The sequence below is a fragment of the Marmota marmota genome, unplaced genomic scaffold (genome assembly GCF_001458135.2).
Source record: "Marmota marmota marmota unplaced genomic scaffold, marMar, whole genome shotgun sequence".
NCBI classification, from domain to species: domain Eukaryota; kingdom Metazoa; phylum Chordata; class Mammalia; order Rodentia; family Sciuridae; genus Marmota; species Marmota marmota.
The window spans coordinates 65,836,858-65,856,012 of NW_025999900.1; the positions used below are offsets into that span (position 1 = coordinate 65,836,858).

Genomic DNA, 19,155 nt, shown 5'->3' on the forward strand with positions numbered 1-19,155 from the left:
CTTGCGCTCTCGGCGGCCTGGGTGCGCTGCCTCAGGTGGAGCTGGAGCGTGTCAGGGTGGCCCCAGAAATCCTCGCTCCCAGGTGCGGGTGGGCACGAAAGGGCTGCGAGGTGGTCCTTTGGAAACGCCAGGAGCACTGGATGGACTTGGGCTTCTCTGTCGCTGCTTAAAGTTTTCAACCCGAATACTGACGAAGGAAACCAGAGAATCCGAATTTGGGTGGGTGGGGTGTAGTATCGCAGTACTGTATCTTTAAACAGTATGACGTAAATTTCCTGACGGTGTGGATTAAAACCACCAGAACCTCTGGTTAAATTATATAAATCAGTTTTGAAACTGCATGTAGTTTATCTGATGTTTAACAGTCTAAAGATTGAGAAAATTAATTGCTTTTGTTTGATGTTTCCCAGGAACCACCAAAACCAGGGAAGAGTGGGAAAAGTTCAAAAGAAGGACAAGACACAGTAGAATCAGAGGTAATGGTCTTCAGATATTCACTTGAGTTTTTCGTGAACAGCTTTTAATTTAAAATATGAAAACTGGGGGTGAGCCTCCTGCCATGGCACACGCTTATAATCCCTGATCCAGGGGCTGGGGTGGGGGACTGAGGCAAGATTGCAAGTCAAGGCCAGCCTCCGTAAATTAGTGTATCCTGTCTCCAAAATAAATAAATAAATAAATAAGGGGTGGGAATGTAGCTCAGTGGTTCAGTAGGACCCTTGGGTTCAATTTGAAGTATTACCCCCCCCCCCAAAAAAAAACGAGCATAATAAAAACCAGGGTTTTCAACAAAAGTTGTTTATCTGTGGAACTGGTATTTTTTAGTTCATTTTCCACCTCAACCCTAGCAGCCCTCCTGTGAAGGGGGTGCCTTTGACTGGAATTCCTTTTGGCCTTGGGGATCCCCCCTACCTGCCCTCCACCTTTGCAAGCTGCCAGGTGGCTTTCTGAGGGGCTTCTGTCACCCTTGTTCTTCTTGGTGCAGTCTCTGCTCCTGGTGTTCTGGGAAAGCTTCCTTTTTCTGTTGTTGGCTGGTTGCTTAGCTTTTTTCAACCCAGTAGCAGTGGTATTTTTTATATACCTAGTTTGGGTATTTTTGTAGATTCTTGTATTTCTCCTCTCCTCCCTCCCCCACCTTTTTTGGTGAGTTGACTTTTTTTTGGGGGGGGGGGCTTATGGTCTTTGGTCCCATTTAAGAGTTGGAACCTTTATGTCTACCTGCTGAAGTCTGTGTTCCTTGACATGGTTGTGCCTTGAGAGGATTTTCAGAGTCACCACTTTCCTTTGCCTTTTCTTCCTTGTGACTAATTGTCAGGAACTAGAACACCTAGGGCCAAGGGTCCAAGAGACATATAGGCCCAGACAGAGCTGGTAGGTCCTTTTGAATGCATGCGTAGTGTCAGTTCTCCAGGCCTGGATCATGGAGGTCCCTGGTCTTAGCGTAGATGACATTAACTTTGTGAGCATCAGACCCTTTCCTATAAACTAAATTATAAGAAAGTTCTGCCTGGGAAGTACAGTAGACTTTTTTTTAGCCCCAGGTTATCTTTTCTGTGTCATTTGGTATATGCTAAGCCTCCCTCCTCAGCAGCAGGTGGTTCATTCTAGCAAATCTGTTGCCCTGCCTAGAGCAAATAGTAGAACTGGAAAATGTTCCTTAAGTACCAATAGTTCAGATTATTTGTGCTAGTCTTTCCCTAGCCTTTCTTTACAGCAATCAAGTTTTACTGTGGCCTGCTTGGATTTGACTTACTTACTTCCTGTGCCACCCTTATTAGAGTGTAGATCATATAGTTGCTCTGCAGGGGTGCATGTAGCATGCTTTCTTTTTCAGTGTGTTGCTTTCATTAAAACTGCTAAGACTTCCTACTGTTCCCTAAATCTTTCTTGCGAATATACCTGTCTTCTCTTGCTGTTAGGATCACAAAGAAATATCAATCTGCACATTTATTTTATTCCCATTTTAGTGGAAAGAACTTGCCTATAAAAATGAATAATGTTAAGTTTGAACCTGAAAAATCCATCAGTAATTCAAAGATGCCAAAACTGCTGCTGTGTGTGTTTGTGAGATGAACTGGGTTTTGGGGATGTCAGTTGAGTAGACTAGAGTGGCCTGCAGTGTCTGAGTGTGATGCCCCACTTGTCTTTTTGTATTTTTTCTAGTGCTACTGTCTAGGAGCTGGAGCCACAGAGTTGAAATTACCACTGAAAAACACTGAAATATTGGGTCCTTCACTACTTCCTCATAAGGAGACCAGAGGCAGCATGGCACATTAAGCATGACACTGTGTCGTTATCTTGCAGGAGTACAAACTGAGGCTCTTCAGTTCATGTGAACTTTGAGTTGACTCTGTTTGATTGTTGCTTCCCCCCCTCAGCTCACTGCTTCACTTCTAGTTCCACCCACTTACCAAATATGATTGACTCATGCAGGTGAATTGAACCATTTCTGCACACATTTCTCCTCTTATGTCTCTCAGTGTTACTCTGGATTTGAATATTTTAACCAGAACAATTTAAATAGGTTTGATATTCCCATGTTGCTTTTCAAGCCTTTCTGATATCACATCACCTTCACAAGCACTCCTGGAAGCACATGCAAGAGTCCCCTTCCAGGGCAGACCAGCCAGGTTTGGGAAATATTTCCAGCAGAGAAAATATTCCGAGATCTTGGCCTGTGGCTGACTTAATATGCTACCTCTAGTATGTAAAGCGTCCTTGTGCTTTGGAATCCTGGCTGGCTGTCTTCTAGCCTCACAGCAGACCAGGTAACACCTGACTTATGTTGCAGAAGGCCTTTTGGTTAGAACAAGAGAACATTAGATGGCATGGGTGTTTCATAAGATGAAGTGTGGGAGAGAGAATAGAGTAGGACAGTGACAGTATTTCAGCCTGGGGGTTAGAAAAAAAAAAAAAAATGCCGTAAGTGACACTGCTTAACTTTTGTGACCCAGTTGAGTAGGTTTTGCTTTTCTTCAGAAATTCCTCTGACAAGATGTACAACAGGATATATCTTTCAGGGTGACAAAACATTAAAGGTCATACTGGCTTCTGAGCAACTTTTGCTCATTGTAGAAATTTCTACTTAAGTGACATTGGTATATCCCCCTCCCCGCCCATCTTTCAATAGAATGTTTAAATTTGACTTGTTACTTATCCACAATTTCTGGAAATAAAAGTTTCTGTCTTGCACTTGCTCTTGGTTTATTTTATAGCACACCTTTAAGGAATGGGGCCATAACTGTGTTCCTTGGTCACTTGAAGTTGGAAAATGTTGTGGATATAGACAGAGGGAACATGTTTTTGAGCAGCTGATCTCAGGAACATTTGCCTCAAGAAAAGCATGACTAGGCACATTTTATGAACATATCGAATCTTCAGAAATTGCTCTGAGATCCTCAAGTTCATTTTATAGGGTCAGACCAGAGGATGTTGTTGCTGCATTGTTTTGTTTTTTCATTTGTATACTGGGTCCAGAGTTGCATTTTCAGAAGTGTTAATGCTTTTTCTGAAGTACTTTGCTTTCTGCTCACTAAAGGTGGTTTGGTACTGTCCCCTGGTCATGTGTTTTGCTTGTTTGAACAGTCCTTTCCAACCAGGGAGCTTATTTGGACACTTACCTTTAGGAATGACTTCTTTCTCTGTATAATTTGTGCTTTTTACATTCCATTGCCACCACACCCTGGCTTTCCAGAGATAGGGAGTCAGACTTGCCTGAGGTTATATGGTTCTAGGTAGTAATTTTAATTTTATAAATTAAAATTGAAATTTTAAAATTTGTTAACTAATAATATACCCATTACATGTTATGTATCTTTTCAGAATGCTTTTTGACTTTCCCTTCATTGCTTCTGTAGCAGGAGTTTTCTCTTGAGTTGTGGGATGAAGGCCGTAAGAGTCATTTGGGGAAAGTGGTATGGTGGTGTAGCTGCCTCCAGGGAGATTCCCCTCCATGAAAAACCAAAGCCACCATCTGTAGACTGGGTCCTGAGCTTCAGGCTTCCACTGGGGTCTCCTGTACCTCATTTCCATCACTCTTTCCAGCATTTTTCCATACAACTCTCAACTGAAATCTGGAGAGGACCAAAAGAAGTCCTCTTAGTACTTGAAAAATCCCTTTTGAGAGTCCTGTGTAATAATTATGTAGGAATGGAATTCCCCACTCCTAATTGTCATGCCTAGGTTCGATCTTCCCAGCCTCCCACCATTCTTGCCCAGAGCCCAGGTATGTAGGAAGGTAGAGGCTATGCAGTGGATCATCAGTGCAAGTGTAGAGCTTGGGAGTTAGGAGGTTCTGCCCTGAGCTTGCTGCCCTTGGGACCTCCAAGAAGCAGTTGGATCTACTGTGAGCCCTGGCTTCTGCTCCTGTTCATGTATAAGCTGCACAGCTGGTAGACACCCAGTGCCCTGTGGGATCACCACAGCTCCAGACAAAGGGTCTCAGTGTCTACACTAGACATGTGGGACCATCCTGGGGTTCTGTGTTTTGTTGAAGGTTCACAGTCTCCTGGCTTACCCACTAGGTGTCAGTAGCAGGCAAAAATGCATCTAGGCATTGCTGTCTCCAGGAGGACAGTCCCCCTGCTGAGCTGCTGCAGGAGAAAACCCTTCCTTCACACAGTGTGTGTGTTTGTCTGCAAAGCAGGACTGGCATACTCACCTGGTTATGCTGGCTCCTGGAGAATAGCAGTGTCCAAGCAAAGGGAGAGCATTCCTTACACTCTTCAATTGTTGAAAATCCCACAGAGTTTTTGTTTAGTTGGGTTATATCTGTCTATTGATATTTTTCAAATTAGAACTAGGTTTTTAAATGTTAATTCATCTAATGATAACTCCCATTACACAATAACAAATGTAACATTTGTATGAAAAACAACTTGAAAAAATTGAGAAGAGTCATTGCTCTGGTTTTGCAAATGTACGTTGATATCACATATGTAGCCTGTGAAAAGTTCTATATCATGGTGGCTCAAAGGACGAGTCAGGTCCTAGTGTTATGAAAACAATTTTGACCTCTTGGACTCTGGAAAATACCTAAGGGGACCACACTGAGAGAGCTTCAGACCATGCTTTGAGGACCTCTGTTTTAGAATACTTTTTCCATCTTCTATTCCTGAACGCTTTATCTTTTTAGCTCCAACTTGAACTCATCTATTCTGAAACTTAAGGGATGCTTTTTTTGTTTTTATGTGGTGGGGATGTAGCTCAGTGGCAAGTGCTTGCCTGGCATGTGCTAAAGCCCAGGGTTCATTCCCCGGTACTACCAAAAAGGGGGCTGAGTTCCTATCTTGGACCATGTTTTTTTTTTTTTTTTTTTGTCTTCTAAACTTGGGTAGTAATTATTTGCTGCATTAATTGTAATTCATGTTGGCTTCAACCACCTTTATTTACCCATAACTTGCCTCCTTAACTAGAGGAAACCCCATGATTCCTCTTTACACTTGCCATGTATACTAGGCTATGGAGTTAAGAAATATTTGGTTGGTGGATTTTAAAAACGTTCAGGAAAAAGGAGAACTTCAAATCAATTAGGTTGCTGATTTTTCTGATGCTATAAATTGGCAAAAAAAAAATCTTTTGTTTAAAAGGTGTTTTCCTTGGGCCGGGGTTGTGGCTCAGTGGTAGGACACTTGCCTAGCATGCGCAAGGCACTGGTTCGATCCCCGGCACCACATAAAAATAAAAACAGATAAAATAAAGATATTATATCCATCTACAACTAAAAAAAAATTTTAAAAAGGTTTATTTCTTTATTACCTTTTTGATAGCCTAAGGGAATTTCAGTGCAGACTGTTCATTTATTGTTATTTGTTTTAAATAAACAACATTGGGGCTGAGGATGTGGCTCAGTGGTAGAGCACTTGCCCGGCATGTGTGAGGCACTGGGTTCGATCCTCAGCACCAAATGTAAATAAATACATAAATAAATAAATGAAAGAAAAGATCCATTGATAACTAAAAAAAATTCATAAATAAGAACATTATACTAATGCAGAAAATTGTGATACATAAAACTTTTTCTAATGTCTTGTGACAGTTTTAAGAAAGAGTATTTTTAGTTTGCTTTTACATACTTTGTAGAAAAAGAGTAGTCTTATAAGATCTTGCTAATATGGTCTCATAAGCTATTTAATTTAAAACATTTCAAAAGAGGATATCCATTGAAATATATTTCCTAATTTAAATTTATTTGGGGATTGTTTCCCAGTGGAATGTATTTTTAGTATGTTTTGTGAGGTGGATAGAGTGAGATACGGCTTTGTTTTGAGCATCTCTGGCCCTGCGCAGGTCTGTATTGAGGATCTGTGAGGATCAAAACAATACACACAGTCCTGACCTGCTAAGAACTTAAGTTGACTGTTGCATTATTTGTGACATGTGACACCTGTTGCCTCTGGACATAAGTGTACTTGGGAGTAACTTGACCCCCACCCCCATTCAGTGAGACTGCCATCACTGAATGGATGGGACAGGATGGCACCCATCCCATGGAAGTAGCCCACTGGAGCTTTGGGTAAGAACCTCAGGTGCTTGAAAGCACCTAAGCAGACACAGGCTCTGTGCTGAGCTGTGGCATTCAGAGAGCGCTTTGTGTGGTGGTTCAGGCTGCAGACACAACCACTCAACACTCCTCTTCCCCTCAGCAGCCTAGGAGGAGATCATGGAGAGGAGGGTAGGAAGCAGTCTTCAGTTGTCTTGGTGGTGAGGAAGCTAAGAGTTCCTGTATTCAGGCAGCTGCTGAGCCCTGCCTTGAAGCAATGGGGACGTTTCCACCTGCCCTTGTGGAGTTGCTGGCTGTCAGCCAACCACCAGCATGGATCCTGGCAGTGTCTTCCTAAGGCAGGGGGAATTTGTCTGCAAGAACTCAGTCATGAGAAGAGTCTCCAGTGTTTCCTTGAATGTTGGGAACCTGCCCAAGTCAGGCTTGGCACCATGCTGTGTTTAATCTCCATGAATTTTCCTATCAGGGAGTTGTGATAAGCCAAGACTTCCCTGTACCCTTCTTGATCAGGTTTCAGATGTGTTATAGTGAAGTGGTGCCTCCAGGTCCAAATAGGGTTGTCGTTTTTGTTTTATCCACTTGGGGGAGGCAGAGAACAAGCATAGAATTTAAACTTCAGGGAGAAAATGCTTTAATTTGAGGACACCTAGGATTTTTCTTCATCTTCTGCATGTTGGGGGCGTGCATACACGTTTTAAGATGAGGTTTATGGTCACTGCCTTAAAAAGAGTGGGTTTTAGACACCTGGAGCCTGCAGGTGTTAGTTAGTACTGATCAAATGCTGGGTTTTTGCCCAGCAAAAGTTTATATCTAAGTAATGTCAAAGTACCTCAAAGCTTTGAAGGTGTTAGAATGCTCCAGAAAAGTATTAGACATTCTTTTTAGCTATTTTATTTAAATATAAACTAGTGAAAATGAAATTAAAAGTTTAGTTACTTAGGGCACTAGGCACATGTCAAGTGTTCAGTAGCCACACGTGGCTAGTGGCTGTTTTGATAGCCCACAAATATAGAACATTTCCAGCTTTCCAGAAAGTTCTCCGGGACAAAGCTGCCTTGGGACCCTAACAAGTTCTCCAAAACCAATTCTAACATGAGCGTCTTTAACTTATCTATTGTTAGCATTATTTGTAATATTAAATACCAAATTTCAGGTTAAATTTAAAGCAAAAGAAGACAAATAAATTGGCAGAAGAGGAGGAAGTAGATAAAATTCAGAAAAGGAGGAAGGCAAGGAGTAAAGGGGGCACCTCGATGAGGAAAGGAGCTGCATCTGCCTTTTGGTTCATGGCAGCCTGCCCAGAGCCACACATGAGGAAGACTCCAAGTCAGGTTCCAGGGAGCCCAGGAGGCCTCACTTTCTTCCAGTTGTCCTCAAAGACAGTTTCTCTTATGTATTTGTTTTTGGGTCAGAAATCACACATGGCTAATAATAGCACGTACCGAGGTATGTGGCTCCCCCTGCCCCTGCCCAGGTGCTTCAGGTGGTCCAGGTGTCTCACCAAGGAGGCCACATTCCTAGTGGGGCCTGAATGCCCAGGGTCTCTTTGGACTATTTTGCTTAGCTCAGGGGAAGCAGCACCATGGCTGGGGGCAGCTCTGGATCAGACACCTGTTGCTCCCTCAGAGTTCTCTCCTGGTATGTTTTCTTTCCTTTGTCTTGGCCATTCTCTAACTTTGCCTCCCTCCAGTGACCCAGAAGGTACTTCTGGGGTTCAGCCCCCAAGACAACGCATCCCTGCATGATGGAGTCACCCTCAGTGAGGCACAAAAACTGAGTACTGTGAAGCAGGAGTGTTCTGAGTGTGCTTATTACATTCGGCCTAAGCAGTGGCCCTTGGGCTCTCATCACCTCAGTTACAGCTAAATCTGTCCTCATGAGTCTTCAGGCCCCCTGATAGGTAGGGCCACCCTTGGCAACCTGTGTGCGGAGAGCATAGGCTGCTCAGGTAGGTAGAATGGTCTTGACATGGGCACAGTGTTAAAGGTTGGAGTGGAATCTTAAGGACCCCGTGGCGCAAAGAACATTCTAGCCCAGGGCAGCAGCTAGTGCAAATGTCCTAAGGTAGAGTGAGCTTGGCATGTCCACTGGAAAGTCTGTGTGGCTGAAGAGAAAGTGATGGGAAGGGTGTGGGAGGATGGATGAGAGGTGGGTTCAGCAGACTGGAGCAGGATCTTGCAAGCAATTCTGGAAGGGTTTGGGGGTTTTGTGCTGAAGGTGATGGGCAGCCATCAGGTGTTTGGAACAGGGAGGTAGAATGCTGTGATTTCAGTATGTACAGATGTCTTGCAGGCTGCTCTGTGGGGCAGCTGCAGAAGTAGAACAGGGCCACAAGCTTGAGGACTGAGTGGTTCTTCCTTCATAGGAGAGTGAGGTACTGGCACCATAGCCAAAGGCTCTGGACTTGGTGGACTTGTCAGCTGACTACTTGTTTTAGAGATTTTGGCAGGAGCTGGCTCTCAGGCTTTTGACCCTCAAGGGCCAGAATGTGGAGACTTTTCCCTGAGGAGCCAGCTCCAACACTGGCAGCCTCAGTTTTCCTAGTCAGTTTGCTTCTGTGGAGACTATTTTTTTCCAGTTCTGAGTTCTGTAAAGATGCTGCAGGAGAAGAAGATGCTATGGGAAGATTAGTATCAGATGTAAAGTGAATCTCCTGCTCTGTACTCCTCCTCTGCTCTGCCAGGTTTCCACATCCTAGACTCTGGGGATGCCTAGAATCAGATCAGTCTCCCCTGGGTGACTTCCAGGTCAAAGCCACATCTGTGGAGTTAATTTATCTTGTTGCACCAGTGTTCCTGGAGGTCATAGCTCTCTTGAGCCTTCCTTATCACTAGGAATGAGGCTCAGAGTTGTGTTGATACTTGTAAGCTCTTCGAAGACCTTAATCAAGGACAGTGCTCCTGTTCTTTCTCTGCGTCTGCCTTTCAGCTAGGAATTGATGGCCTAGAAAAAGCTATTCTGTGAAGAGCCAGAGAGTGAAAATTCTAAGCTCTGTGAGACTGTAACATTAGTCTCTGAGCAACTACTCAGCTCTGTTGTTGTTTCGAGGAAGCAGCTTTAGTCAGTGGTAAACAAATAAGTGCCATGTTCTAATAAAACTTATTTTCAGAACAGGAGGGAGTCAGATGTAGCCCAGGGGCTACAAACTACAGGAACGCAGGTAAGGGTCATCATTGACAAAGTGTCTGGCAAGAGAGTGGTCTTACTGTCACCCTGAGAGTCTGTCCTAGGACCCTTCTCTGAAATCAGTGCTAGTTACTTCAGTGAAAGAAGTATCTTTTGAATTTGGCTTCATTTGCCACCTGGAAGCTGTTGAGAGACCAATGATTGGATCCTGCCTCCATTGAACAATAAACACCTTACAACTTGTTGTGAATTTTTAGAATTTCGAGTTTGAATGAAGGGAAGGAGCTGCTTGTGTAGTGTAGTGATCCCTTATATGGTAAAATGTCTGGTAGTGAGGCTTTGTCATAAAGCCAGTTGCCTGATGTGCTGTTTGAATGAATAATTTCAAGGTGTAGAAACTAGCAAACACCCGTGTAATCTGCTGCCTAGATATTATTATTTTTTTTTTTACTCCAACTTATATGAAACTGTAGACATCTGTCTACAGAGGAGCTTGTGGGGAGTCCAGTGACCTCCGGGTACCTAAACATTCAGGCATGATATGTTTCATGTTAGAAGCTTTTCCTGAGGGTGAGGGAATCCTCTAACATCTTGTTCCTGTCCTCAGGTAGCCTTGCCCCATGGCTGTCGGAAACGCTTGGGGAGTAAGCCTTGTACTCCTGACGCAAGCAGTGCGCAACGGGGACCACAGGGCAATGAGCTAACTCCTCGGGCTGCCTGAGCCCAAACATAGGGTCATGGGTCTGCCTGGGTAATACCTTGCCCTACCTCACCACAGGACCAGCTGCTCCACTTTCCCTTTTCTCAAGACCCCTCCCCATTCATGTGACTCCTGCAGCCCTAGGGCCCAGGTGCTTAGTCAGGAGGCCCTGAGAAGGGCAGAGGGTGGAGGCTTCCATTTTATGGTGTAGCTTTCATTGATGTGGCCGCTGAGGACCTCAAATACATCTCAGCATCCCAAAGTTGCCCTTGGTAGCCCAGCAATGCAGCTACTTTGCAGACAGGTGGGGACTGGGGTACTCACCTAGAAACCTCTGGGGCACTCACTGTAATGGCTTCAAGTGAAGGGAGAAGGTCAGCCATTTTGACCTGTGTGATAAATAATACGGCATTGAGCAGTGGTGCACGCCTGTAATCCCAGCTCCTCGCGAGGCTGAGGCAGGAGGATTGTGGGTTCACAGCCAGCCTCAGCAACAGCAAAGTGATAAGCAACTCAGTGAGACCCTGTCTCTAAATAAAATAGGGCTCGGGATGTGGCTCAGTGGTCGAGTATCCTGGGTTCAATCTCCGGTACCAAAAATAAATAAATAATACTGCATTGATCAATGATTTTCCAACATTGAGCCAAAGGAAAGGAGCTGAAGTGAATCCTGAGGCTTCTCTCACCTCATGAGTAACAGGTAAAGGCAGAACTACCCATCACTTACATTCCAGCAGAGTGGTAGTAAAGGGAGAATCAGATCTTTTTTAGAATTAGCCCAGTCAGGTAGCACAACAGTGTCATAATTCTTGACAAAAATTAATTTTAAGATGGATGCCTAGTTTTTATTTTATGAGGAACTCCTAACCTATAGAAGGTCATATTGTCACCTTGAGAGTCTGTTCTGGGACCCTTCTCTGAAATCAGTGCTGGTTACTTTAGTGAAAGAATCATCTTCTGTATACTTCATCTGCCATCTGGAAGCTGTTGGGAGGCCAGTGATGGGACCCTGCCCCATGAGCGACCTGCTGTTGCTCACTTAGTGTTCAGCAGGGGAACAGTGGCCCTCCCACCCCCAGGCACCTTGCTGGCACTTATGGCACCCTTGCTGTTTGTGACAGCAGGGCTACAAGAATCCAGAACATGCAAACCCATGCCCATTAAGCAGTCTCTCTTCCTCCCCTGCCCTCAGTCCCTGGCGGCCACCAACCTCTCAGTGGCTTTGGCGTGCTCTCTGTTTCTTACCAACGGATCATGCACTGTGTGGCCTTCCATGTCTAGCTTCTTCCACTCAGCACTGTGTCCAGGCTCGGCTCTGTTGGGCCCTGTGTCAGGGTTTCATTCCTCCTTGTGGCTGAATCCTGTTCTATGGTAAGGACAGATAGATTTTATTTTATCTGCTGATGAATGTTTGCGTGGTTTGCACCTCTCACCTCCTGTGAACCCTGCTGCTGTGAGCATTGTGTACACACTTTTGTTCGAGCACCTGTTTTTAGTTCTTCGGGGTATATACCTGTAAGTGGATTGCTGGGTCACATGATAATTCTGTGTTTGACTTATTGAAGCCCCCAAACTGTTTTCCACCTGTCTTACAGGAAAAAGTGTGACAAACACCCAAAGCCACCAGCAGTGCACAGGGTTCCAGTTTCTCCACAGATTGCTACAATTATTATTTTCCACTTTTAAAAAACAGTCATGCTGCTATGAAGTAAGGTGCTAGTGTAATTTCCCCGTGGAAAGGTCCTGGCTCATGTCTAACCCACTGACTTGTGTGTCACATCTCACTATTTTGATTAAAGTATTCCACTTATGTATGATATATGAAAATGCATTCTACTGTGATGTATAACTAGTTAGAACAAAAAAATTCTATCCTTAAAAATTTCTCTTTTTAAAAGTTCTTAATCAACATACAAAAACAGACTTTGGGAGGACAGGCAGTTTGGCATCGTTGGAACCCACATGTGTGCTGTAGTTGGGACAGCCAACTGGGGGACAGATCTAGAGGTAAGAGTCAGGGGGCAGTGTAGTAGTCAGCCAGCCCCACAGCTGGCACCTGAGTACTGCAGAGGAGACCGACGAGACATGGCTCCTGCTCTCGGAAAGCTGGACAGGTCTTTTAGAGGCAGACTGTGACTTGAGGCATGGCATCAGTTCAGGGCAGCACCTTGAGAATGTCAAGGACAACGTGGCTGAGCCTGACTCCTGTGAGGAAGTGGGGGATGTTGAACAGAAGTGGCACTTGAGCCAGGACCGAGGGTTGAGCGTTTCAGAAGCTTTCAGAGAGATGGAAATGTTGGAAGGGGAGGAGGACATTTCATGTAGAAGGACCAGGTGTTGAAACAGGATGTGTTAGAGAACATTCTCGACCCTGAGCTGAGCGTAGCCTGGCATGCCTGAAACAAAGATTCAGCAGGGGACGTCTGGTAGCAGAATATGAATAGGGTTGCGGCAAAGGCTGGGCTGTTCCATTGCACTGGTCTAGTCTAGAGGTGAGGTTTCTCGTATACACAGAAGTGGAGGGAAAAGTGTGACAAACACCCAGGTCCTTGTCACCCATCTTCGTGAGGAGGCCAGCGATACAGCTGGTCCCCCTGCGCTTGCCGCCCATTCCCCTCCTCTGACTGCTGAGGCCCATCTCATCCTGGTCATACCACATCCTTCAACCAGGCCTCTTTATCCTGAACATGCCTTGGCTGTGTGTGTGCTCACGGGGGCCAGCGTGACATTTCAGTACATGCAGCAGGGCCTTGGTCACATTCAGCCTCTCTTTACCCCCTCTAGTGATCCCTCTTCTACATTCAGGCCAGCTTTATTTAACTTCCACAATGAGAGAACATGTGGTACTTGTCTTTCTATATCTGGCTTTTTTTCCAATGTCCTTGTTTCATTCCATGTTGTTGCAAACGATAGGGTTTTATTATTTATGTCTGAATAATATTCCATTGTGTATATGTCATATTTTCTATATCTGTTCATACGCTTAGGTACCTAGGCTGATTCTGTATCTTAAATTATTGTAAATAGTGCCACAATAATCGTGGGCATGCAGGTATTTCTCTGGTATGCTGATTTCATTTCCTTTGACTTTATACTCAGAAGCGGGATTGCTGGATCCTACAATAGTTCTGTTTTTAGTTTATTGGGGAACCGCTATCCTATCCTCGGTAACAGTGGCACTATTTCCATTCCTACCAAGTGTAGTTCCCTTTTCTCCACATCCTCACCAGCAGTGGTGGTGGTGGTGGTGGTGGTGGCAGGGTTCTTAGTAGGGTGAGGTGATATCTCATTGTAATATTTTCATGTATTTGTTGGCCATTTGTATTTATTCTTTTGAGAAGAGTCTATTAAGTCGGTGACCCATTTTTTATTGGATTTCTTGCTCTTTGTTGTTTTTTTACTGTCTTACACATTCTGGATGTTGACCCTCTGTCAATGGACACTTGGCAAATATTTCCTCCCATCTATAGGTTGGCTCTTCTCTTTGTTTAATGTTTCCCTTGCTGTGTAGAACTTTTTAGTTTTATATAATCCCATTTGTCTCTTTTTGCTTTTATTTCGTGTGCTTTTTGCACTCTTAAAACAAAACCAAATCACAATCATCAGACCTAAAAAAAATACTAAAAAGTTAATGATGAATATTGGAATCACTGCTGCCCCTGCCGCCTTCCTTGATCAGCTGTGTATATTATCAGCTGTTATGTGTCCTACATTTCTCTTTTTAGATCTCTGCTTAGATTTTTTTTTCTTTTCTCACAGTTTAGTTGTTAAATCAAATCGTTCACACATGTTTGAAGGATGTGATTGTCAACCAAGGGTGATTTCGCCCCCCCCAGGGCACATTTGGCAGTGTCTGGAGACATTCTTGGTTGTTACAACTTGGGCAGGGGCTGCTTGCTTCTTGTGGGCAGGGGCCAGGACAATGTAAACCTCATACAGTGCAGACTGCAGCCCAAATAACGAAGGATTTCCTGGCCAGATGTTAGCAGCTGCAGTGGAGAGCCTGCCACCACTCCCCATGCCACGCTCTGCAGAGTGGACCCCTGTGCTGGTCAGCATCTTCCCTTTTCCATTCCATAAAGGCTTGATCAGATTCTGGCTGGAAAACACTTCTTAAATGGCATGTCACAGGATATCATATAGTCTCTGGCTTATAGTGATGGTAGTTGGGTCAATCCGTTATCAAATTGCAGAAGGGGAGAATTTTGAGACTGCAGAGCAGAATTGTTCTCCAGTGTGTGGTGTCAGTGGCAGGTGATGAGGCAGTGCTGGGCTCACCCTGGGACGCAAAGTCCATTGATGGAGCAGGGTCCAAGTGTGGTGATACCATGTACTGTGTGCCGCTGGTGATCACCCCATACTCTGCATCTCATTTTCCTTGTCTGTGAAATAAGGACACTGCAGGGCATGGGAGTGCCTGCAGATTGTGTGCTGTTCTGGAAGAGCTGCTCCCAGGAGTCTGCCCTGGCCCCACTTCCCTCCAGGTTATGGCATCACCAAACAGGGCCACAACTGTGTCACTCCCAGGGTCCAGCACAGACGTGCACTGGACAGATATTTGCATGGTAAATAGGAGGACTCTTTGTGCATAGTGCTCCCTTGGGGCACTGGCCCTTGCTAGTGTGTTGACCTGATGGGCTGCTTGCTCATAGCTACTCACTTCTCCAGGCACCTTGCCCTTTGTCCTCCACCAGGTGATCCCCTCTGACCTTTTCACTCACTCAGTCTCCTCCCTCCACCTCTTTACAGTAACTGTAGGCAGATGGCTTCATATGGTTCTTTTTTTCCCCTCTCTCCCTCTGCCCCTCCCTATACAAAATCATCAGACTGGCAGGTGTCTGTACCTCATACCATCCTTTTCCTCTCCTGCCCTGTTATTCCTGCAGACCCAGGTCCAAGTCTTCCCTGCATAGCCCTTCTCTCAGCTGCAACTCCTTCCTGGGGCCCCATCCCCCCCAGCATCCAGGTACGGCAGCCTTTCTCACCCTAAATTCTTGGAGGCTTTCTCCCCAACCCTCTGCTTCTTCCAATGCCCTAACTCCTCTTTTCTTTCCAACCAGTTCTTTCAGAAATATTGCTAATCCTCATGGATTCTGCCTTGTCCTCAGTTCTAGTTGCTTCTCCCAGCCCCACTCCAGGAAACCGATCTCTGTCTGCCACAGTCTCTGTGCTGCTGAATCTGGTAAGCGCTTGGCCATTTCAAGGCATTGAAATCCATCCATCCTGAAAGGCTCTCTCTGCCTTCTTCAGGAGACCACGCCCCCAGGGTTCTTCCTGCCTTGCAGCTGGCCATGAACTCCTCAGCCCCAGGCTGTCTCTTGCCTCTTTTCTCCCTTTGTCATCCTCTGTCTGGGGTGTTCATGCCCAAGACTTCAGGAACCAGTTAGGGACTGTTGACTTCCAAATTTACATCTCCAGCCCAGACGAGATTTCCTGAGTGTTCACTGGGTGGCAGGTAGCACTGCCCTGGACACTGGGACATGGGTGCAAGGGAGGCAGAAGAGATCTTGCTGTCTCTGGAGCAGGGTAGGACAGCCAGCAACCAAGAAAGTAAGCAAAGAGAAATCCTGCTGCTGATTTGTTAATGAGGAAAATAAAATATAATTGGTTCTGGAAGAAGTAGGGAGAAGTACCTTGGCTCCTCACGTATGAGAGCCGGAGTTGCCACAAGGGACTTGAGACTGCACACTCACTGCACCTCTGAGGCCTGTGTGTGCTTGTCTTTCTCTCTTAGCTTTGGCTTGCCACCATGCTGAGCCTTTGGGGGACCCCCAGAGCTCCTTTCCTTGGGGGGGGCCCTCTTTGGCTTGGTGGGTCCCAAGTCCTCCAAAGAACTGACAGACAGGCCCTGCCCTCTTGGACTCATGGACCTGGTCAGGGAGAAAGGTGTCTATCTCATTGCTGCCAGAGGAGAGTAAAAGTACCACATGCTAGGGATGATGGGTCCACCGTGTGACATGACACAGGAGCCGACAGTGCCATGTGGGCCCCATGAAGAATGAGTCTAAACATGGTGGAGGGTGGGGCCTGAAGGAACCAGAGTAGTCACTTGGCAAGAGGACAGAAACATGGTGGTAGGACATGGCTGGGCAGAGGAAGGTAATTTCCCTGAGGCCAGAAGACCTGGGAGCTGCCACAGTGGGTTAAGCTTAGAGTATGGGAGCAGATTTTCTTTTCCGGAAGTTCACTCTGTTGCCTCCTGAGAGAAGGCTCTGGAGGGGGCTGGGTGGGGAGAGTATGGTAGGGTTCAGGGGAGAGGAACCAGTGGGATGGAGTCTGAGTGATTTTTTATTTCCACAGACGTTAGAAACCTTATCTCAACCGGTTCCCTGTGAGGAGCTTCATTTCCTATGGATTTGTTTTGCTCCTGATTTATAAGTTAGCCAGATCACCAGGTTGTAGTCTTACAAGAGTGGCCACATGAGATGCCCAGTTTATTATCCTGTTGGGGTAGAAGCAGCTATGGAACTGTGTTTATCTATTTTCTACCTATTGTTTATCAAGGTCATTATGTGTATAGCACTGGACTGGGCATTATGGAAAAATAAAAATAAAATTTATGATCTCTTGGAACACATATATGTAGCTTGCCATTTAAAACAAGGACAGGTCCTGGAAGTATCTCTGTGACTTTGGAGTAAATGCTAGAGGTTTTTCTAGGGGCATCCCAAGAAAGTTGAGCAGTTAAGTTTTACCTAGGGGAATTCCGAGGAGGACGTGGGTTATAGGTGGTGTTTTTAAGAACAGTATATGTATTCTTTCATAATCTGACAGAAAGAATGATAGATGGTGTATTAGTTGGCCTTCATCACTATAATGAAATGCAAGATATAGGATCTTTACAAAGAAAAAGAGGTTTAATTTGCTCCCAGACTTGGAGGCTCAAAGGCATAGCACCTGCATCAGCTCGGTTCTGGTGAGGACCAAAGGGCAGATGGTAATGGTGGGAGTGTATCCGAGCCAGCAGTCCCATTTCAGATCCAGAGCAGAGAGAGATTAGTGTCCCACAGTCACTCCTGAGGACACACTCCCAGTGATGCATGGGCCTCCCAGTAGGCCCTGCCTTTTAAAGATCCATAGCACCTCCCGGCACCACCATCTTGGAGACCAAGTTCCCATGATATGAACCTTTGAGGGGAACATAAACTATATTCACACCATAGCAGATGTCAAGATCAAAGCCAAGAAAGTACATTTTGACCAGGGAACAGGCTGTGTGAGAGAAGGTAACCTAGGCCTGAACTCCCAGTTCAGAATTCTGTCTGCTGTGTTTTGGGCAGTCTCATCTTGGAAAACTCTTTTCAATTTTTCTTAGGTAAATTATTGAAAAATAAAGCAGCTCTTACTGCTTAGTGAAAATTTTTTTTCAAAAATGAGAACAGATTCGGGGTTGGGGTTGTGATTCAGCAATAGAGTGCTCGCCTAGCATGTGTGAGACCCTGGGTTCGATCCTCCACACCACATAAAAGTAAATTAATAAAAATTAGGTATCATGTCCAACTATAATTAAAAAATAAAATATTTTTAAAAATGAGAACAGGTTTGTTCAGGGCTCAGTTACATTCCTGCTCCCTTAGGCCCTGTACAGCTGGGGAATGGGTTGGGTGGTTGTTGGCTCTAGGTCAGAGCCTCATGGCCTTTGCAAAGTGCATCTGGGCAGAAATGAGCTCCACTGCTTTGGGCAGACAGGTGGGGCACAGCGGATATGTTGTGTCAGTCCTACAGGCAACGAACTGCTGGGTGCTGGTGGTAACAAACTATCCCAGCTGGTCATTGCCCAGAGAGCCCTCCTGATGGGGGACCCAAGGCCCAGATGATCTTCACGGGGTCACAGTGGAGAGCACATCCCTTTAGGCCTTTGTGGGTGACAAGGTCCCTGGTGGCTCTGCTGCATGTTCCCTCTGATTCTCCTCTACTCTGCCCCAGTATTTCACTGGTGTGTTACAGGCCAGCCCGTGAGTGGGATGGCTCTTATAGTTGTGATGCCATCTGGAGATAAGTGGGAGAGTAGGAGCCTAGAGATAGGCACACAGGAGAAAAGCCAGGAGGAAGAAAAGTTCTAGGTTCAGGGGAGCGCCTTTCTGCAGCCTAGTGAGGGGGCCAGCAGGGAAACCTTTTCTCTTAGGAGGTGCTAGACTGAGTTCACTTCCTGTTGCTTCTGTTACACATGGCCATGAACAAAATGGCTTATGGGAGCACAAAACTTAGCATCTTACAGTTTTGGAGATCCAAAGTCTGAAAGGGGGAAGGGCATGGCTCTGCTGCTTCTGAAGACTTCAGAGGAAGACCTGCCTTCTGGACCTTTCCGGGTTCTAGAGGCCGCCTGTATAGGGGCTTGTGGTCCCTCTTTGGTCTTCAGCTCTCTCTGACTCTGACTTCTGCTTCCACCTTCCATTGCCCTTCCAACCCTCTGCCTCCTCTGTCTGAACCACCTGCCTCCCTCCTGGAGCCTGAAATGGTGGTGCAGGCCTGTGATCCCAGCTACTCAGGAGGCTGGGGCAGGAGGATTTCAAGTTCTTTAGTGAGACCCTGTCTCAAAATAGAAAGTTTAGAAAACAGCTGGGGGTGTAGCTCAGTGGTAGAGTACCCATGGGTTCCATGCCCAGTACTGTTTTAAAAAAAAGAGACACAATGAGAAAGAAAAGGAGGAAGGAAGGAGAGAGAGAAAGGAGTGAGGTATCTTGTGAGCCTCTGAAGTCCAGCATTACTGGAGGTGGGATGTGAGCCTTGCCCTCCAGCAGCTCCAGGGAATCGCCTGCAGCAGAGCAGAGAACATTGTCCCAGAGCAAGACTTGAGGGGTGTGTGTTTTTTCTATATTTCGTTTGT

General features: G+C 45.6%; 1 protein-coding gene across 4 annotated transcripts in view; it reads left to right on the forward strand.

The window, feature by feature from the left end:
• Positions 1-409: 409 nt before the first annotated feature.
• Ppp2r5c (protein phosphatase 2 regulatory subunit B'gamma) overlaps positions 410-19,155 on the forward strand; it is a 139,645-nt gene continuing 120,899 nt past the window's right edge. For 3 of the 4 annotated variants that reach the window (XM_015495778.2, XM_015495771.2, XM_048799348.1), the window contains exon 1: positions 410-476. The gene's annotated coding sequence lies outside the window, so the exon portion shown is untranslated. The remainder of the gene's footprint in view (positions 477-19,155) is intronic. The other variant, XM_015495783.2, reaches the window with a different exon arrangement.